The sequence below is a fragment of the Pelecanus crispus genome, chromosome 9, assembly GCF_030463565.1.
Source record: "Pelecanus crispus isolate bPelCri1 chromosome 9, bPelCri1.pri, whole genome shotgun sequence".
NCBI lineage: Eukaryota > Metazoa > Chordata > Aves > Pelecaniformes > Pelecanidae > Pelecanus > Pelecanus crispus.
Window position 1 is genome coordinate 21,573,469 of NC_134651.1, and position 6,155 is coordinate 21,579,623.

Here is a 6,155-nt window from a genome sequence, read left to right on the forward strand (position 1 = left end):
ACAGCCCTGCCAGCGCGGCTGGGACTTTTGCTGCTGATGCCGGTGAGATAGGACCTCATCCAAAGACACGGGATAAAGCAGGAAAGCAGGAAAGCAAGTGCATGGCCGGGGCCAGCACTCTACAGGTATTTTAAAACACCTCTTTGTCAACCCCAAGTCAGTATTTATCTGATCTGCCTACATACTTGTGTCTCCCCATTGTCCTTATAATACTTCCCAAGTATTAAAATAGAACTAACAATTTGTAGCCAGCTTCTACCTAATTCTTCTTCAGGCAAACACTCGGGTTAGTAGGAGTGTGCCTCAGTGAGGACGTCAGCATCCAGCTGATAAGAATTCAGGATGGCTGAGATTTTTTTTCCCAAACTTACTCTAAACTTAACAGAGCCCTCTCCCCCCCCCCCCCCCAAAAAAAAAAAAGGAGGGGGGATTCATTCTGCTTATTCTTAATTTTAATCTGCCTTGTCCATGTCTTTGAGCACTCCAGCTCGTAGTTCACTTTATTCACTAAGGCTTCCAAGAAAGCCAAAGAGGGTGTGGGGGGAATCTACTTTTTAGAATTTACCATTTTCTTGACAATAGCTTAATACAGCCGTGACTTCAGGTTGGGTTAGTAGATTGTTTTGCAGAGGCATTCGCGCAGAACAACTGCATGCCGTTTTACCCCCATATTTCCTTGTGCTAGCTTGAGTAGCAAAGCATTAGACAAAGCCAGGCCTAAGAGACGTTCCTACTGCTATGTGGAATGGGGAACACCAGACTAAGCAAGTCCTCTCGACTTACAGGGGAATCAGCACGCAGATACGAACCGCTGGCGAATGGGAGAAAAAGCAGGGCCAGAATTGCAGCGTCACTGAAAATAAACGCAAACGGGGTTTGAAGCGTGCCAGATCTGAAGGAACTTTAAGCATCCCTTCAGTCGAGACTGCAGTGACCCTTTGTCTCTGCAAAATTAGGCTGCGGGTGGAAAGGATGCTGCCTGTCATTCCTAGCTTAGAAATGAGCTGACCCTAATTATGTCGGAGGTGTGGGGGCATTTTACAAAGGTGCTTGGGGGTCCAGGGGTGCAAATATCCAGCAAAAGGGATTTGTGGGAATGCCTGGAGAGGCCGGATGCCTAACAGTCATTGAATCAACACGACCAATTATAAGTGGTGCATAAGCTGATGATGGAAGTCTGTGACCCCTTCTTTGCTAAGGAAAGTGAAGGGATTTGTGAAAGTTATGTTCCTAACATAGACTGATATCTGGAACAAAAGAAACATTTCCATTTGGGGTTCGGGCACAAAGTTTTCATGGAAGAAAACTCATTGATGGCTTTTGGACATTTTCTTAGGAAGATAATGATCTATCTGATCAATCTGCCTCTACCACCTCCTCTCAACCAATTTTTGAACATCCAGCAAATTCAAACCATGTTCGTCATAGGAGCAGACGTTTCCACAGACTTGCGCTCCTGCAGTTTTAGGGAGAAATGGCAGTGGAACAGCGGACAGAGACACAATTTGGGCTGCCTGATGGCCCCACTCAGGACACGCTTGTTTCCAGGGGTGCTGCTGGCACTTCCACCTCTTGCCTATCTGGTACCTAACAGATATGGGCACAGCTGCAGGATACAGCAGCGTGGTTTGGGGGGACCGGGAAGAGGGAAATAGAGATACTTCCAGGATGGAATAGAGGATCTTAGGAAGGACCGTAGCACATCAGTGGGAGGTGTTTGGGCCACAAAGAGGATGGAGGGTTTGAGGAGAGAACAGAGGGCAGAAGACTGACTATTGCAGTAGAAAGCACCTAGAAACATGGAATAAAAATCTATAGGAAGCTTGTTTTATCATTTGCACTGCTCATGGAACAACTTGTTTATTTTTGTTCGCAGGAAGAGTATGAATCATTCCTCTTTCTATTCCTCTTATAGAACAATGCTCTGATCACCTCTTCCTGAGACCTACTTCACATTACATCTGATGGCCAAGAAAAATACTCGGGATTTGGCTCCTTGAAGGATTTGCTTTAGGAAAAAAAAAACCAAAATAAAACAAAAAATTCAAGAACCGTACCACATTTTGTATGCCCCATACAGATTTTCTGAAATTTAGAAAGGCAGGTTTCTGTAAAACCAGCAGAAGCAACATCACTGCAAAGGACTAGATGAGTAACATTCTGAGAGTGTTTAAAAGAAGCTATTTATAAATTGTCCAGCTGCAAAAAAACCCCATTTTTAAAGCTTTAACTGGTGAAACTACCTCATCTAGGGCCAAAATATCTCACTAATAACTGGTCAGCATTCAGCCACGTTTTCACAAGGGAAGAAAATCACCTCTGGGCTGAGAATAAGCGTGAAAGATGAGAATACAAAGGATAACTTTTCAGAAAGCTGAAAATAGTGCCTTTTGCTGAAGGCATTTCCTTAACAACAACGGGTGTCACTGTCATGACGGTGGATAATTTTGCCTCCAGCATCAACAAACCTAAGAGGGAAGCACAAATTCCACAACTGGGGGTGGATAGTGATGCAGCTCAGTTTTCGGATGCCGGCGTGAGTCTGCAATCGCGACAGCCAGACAAGTCTTGTTTTGACTCATAAGCTGAGGAAATGGGTCTGAAGGAGCAAATACGAGCGTAACTTTTACAGTTGCTCTACAGACAACCACCACGTTTCACTGTGGAGGATTGTACTTAGAGTAACTTCAGCTGATAGCCCTTTCAGGCAGCTGCGGGTTATTAGGTATATACACAAATGTCAGAATTGCAGTTTTCCAAACAAAAAATCACTGAGGTGACATGAACACGGACAAACTGAAGCCTCCACTGAAATACTGTAGAGTAGGCACAGAGCCACTGCATTATGAGATGTCTCTGGTACCAGAGGAAAAGGACTTACTAATATCTTTAATCCCTAGAGGGGTGATGAAGATTTAACAAGGTAGAGCTACGAACACCAGCATGGTGTGACCCAGGACTGCGGAGCGTGATGGTGGGATGCGGGCTGTGCCAGAGGGAGGGGTGGGACTCAACTTAAGGTTTGGTGCGATCCCTCTTCTTCATTTGCAGACACTTAGGGCTAGATGAGGAAATGCTTTGGCCACACAGTGAAAACAGAAATCCCATTGACTTATCAGTATCATGGCATATTGTATTTAAACAGGTTTTGGGCAAATTTTCTTTCCCAGCTTCATCCCATATGGCTTTTTTCTATCCTGTCATTTTCTCAATGTACTTTAGAGCCCAACTCATACTTCCATCTTCCTTCACCATGTTTTTTGGCAAATTGAGTTTTTCACTGCTTATATTGCAAAAGAAACTATTAAAATTTGTATGTTTTTAATACCAAAAGTTCCGAGTACTCTTGTTATAAGATTCTTGCATTTTTGTTTTATTTAGTTGACACGTTACTGAACACATGATTTTGGATCTGAGACTTCTGTACTGAATGTCAGACCCAACCACCCACTAATCTCACAGGGGGAAAAAAGGAACTTTCTCAGCCTAGCTGGAAGAACAAAAGATGTTGAAGTAAGGTGAAGAGATGGCAAAGTTCTGTAGAAGGTGTCCTTAGAAACCAATGCATGAGAGACTATAGTTTTCACAGCACTTGAATCTTTTGCTTTTGATCTAATGCATATTAAAGTTCAAATAAAATTCATTTTGAAGACATTTTCTGAGAAAAAATCTTTTGCAACATAGGTCAATGAAGAAGAAATCACAGTTTCACCAGTCTTTGCTCTGCAGCAGCAGGAATGCTCTTGCGTCTGCCATGTAAAGCCATGAATAGGTACAATTCTCATTGAATCTCTCCCAGATTTGATCTCCATTTGAGACATAACACCACAAACCAGCTTGATTTTGCACAACAGGATTCCACACAGCTGTAATGGGTCTCAAGCCTGCATGTTTTGTATGCCTTTTCTGACTATGAGAAAATGTTTTCTATGCAAATATCTTATTTTGTTTAACTGAGCAGTATAGCAAGATTGGAACATGTTTCTGTAATACCTCAGCAGCCTTCAACACACTGAACACATAGCCGATTGTCTTTGCACAGATGGTTTTAAAAATCTGAAGTTCCAGCACACAGCATGTGCTAAATATATCCGTCCTTTAACATCCTAGCTGCTCATCAACTCCTATAACCTTAGGCATGGAAAAAATGGAATTGTAGACCTGTGTTTTTATAATTCTCACATAATTTTATTATAAATCTTTATTTTATATATATGGTCACATTTCTGGTTTTAGAGAATGTAAGTACAAAAGCAAAGTGAATTTTAGAACTTGGAACGATGAAAGCATCTCCAAAAACTGCGAGAAAGAGAATGTGCTGAAGCTGCAGCTCCTGTCTTGGGTAGGAATAATTAACTTTTCTGTTTGCAGTGTGAGTAACCAGATAATGCTATGTAATTGCTTATGATTTGCATTGCTTGAAATGGTATTGCTAATTTCCAGTGATGATTAGCATGTCATTTAAATAATTATTCTGCACCATATCATTTGGACACTTCAATTGCACGCACATCTACTGTGAAATTCCTAGAGGTGTTCTCAACATTTTGAATTATTTGTAGGCTATACCATACCTTATCTGTTTCAGTGTTTTGGGAAATAACAGCAGAAGAGAAATTAATAATGCTGTGTTTAAATATTAAATTTACCCCCCAAGAATTTTTAAAAGCTTGATTATCATAAGAGTTGACCCATCTGATTTTGTTCACAATACTATGCCTTAGCCCTCCGGAAAAAAAGTCTGATTGTCTCAACAGCAGTCTAGACCTAAAATGGTGAAAACTCCTCTTTCTCTGGGTTGAGTTTTGCCTTGATGCACTTGAAACCACGGAAAGGGTTCCTAGCACTTGTTAGAGCGGCTCCCATGCTGCTGTCTGGTGCGTCTCTGCTTATAGCAGTCAGTGCCTGGACTGAAGGGATGACACAAAGACAAGGGGATTCAACAGCCGTTGTAAATCAGCCCTGTAAAAGCATCTGGGAGGGTCTTTGCTAGCGGTGACCGGCTCCTAGATTGTTAGAACCAGCTCCCCTGGAAATGGTCAGTCTGATAGTACACCTTTGCTGGAAGGGCTCAGCTGAACAAACATCCTTTCTCTTTGCTTGTTTTATTCTGAGACATCTCTTGGTATGCTCTCTTGAATAAACTCTCATTCAGCATATGAAAAAAACGGTGACAGCATGACAGTTCTTGGGTAATTATTATTGAGTGCAGCATAATACCCTGGTTTTTACAACTTCCTTGTCTTTCAAGGAAGCAATTATTCTAGGAAAGGTCGGTTTTGCTCTGAGCCCATGTGCACAGAAGGAAGCCTGAACACGGTGTGTTGTCTTTAAGCAGTCAGCTGTTAACGGGCGTCCTCGCACCCCACACGTACAAAACTGAGCAAAGACCATAGGAAAGGAGCTGCTGATTCTCATCACATACCTTCCCTGGAGGAAAAGTCATTGATACTCACTAGTGCTGGACAGCAGCAGTTTATCTTGCCCTGGCAGAGACCACTTCAAATGCCCTCTGTGCACTGCACTTTTTTCCATCGTTCTTCATCCTGCTCAAAGCAGAGCATGGATTTGAAAGCCATATACCTCTCCATCCTGCCCCTCGACAGCTTCTTCTTAGTGACACCTTGCATGCATGAAACTCCCTGCCATCATTTTTGAAGCTGCAGCATTATGTTTGCTAAATGTTTATCTCTGCATTATGACAGCATGAGTCACTGCTGTCAAACGCTTGTTAGGAATGCAATAGACTGAGGGTATTTTTCTTTCCTCTAAACTCTGTTTATTTGTGGTACGGACTTGGCCATTGCCAGTGCAGGTTAACTCGGCCATCAGGATTGTTCAGTCCCTGCAGAGACTCAGATGACACAAAGCATCCCAAGAAGGGCAACAGTGGCTTTTGTTGGGAGCCGCTGACTTGTTAAGATTTTTTTTTTTCAGGTAATTTATGAGTTTCAACAAGAATTCTGTTCAGGATTTAACAGTCCAGAGAAGGGAGAAGGGTGGGAGTGAAAAATGAGCAATGAGATGGATTGAGGCTAGTGCAGCCAGTCATAGTTTTATTTTGTCTTTAGTTCATAGATTTATTTTGTTTGTATGCACGAACTTTGGGTAACTAACGCTTTTTAAACCACTAAAAAATATGCTCAGTCAATTCA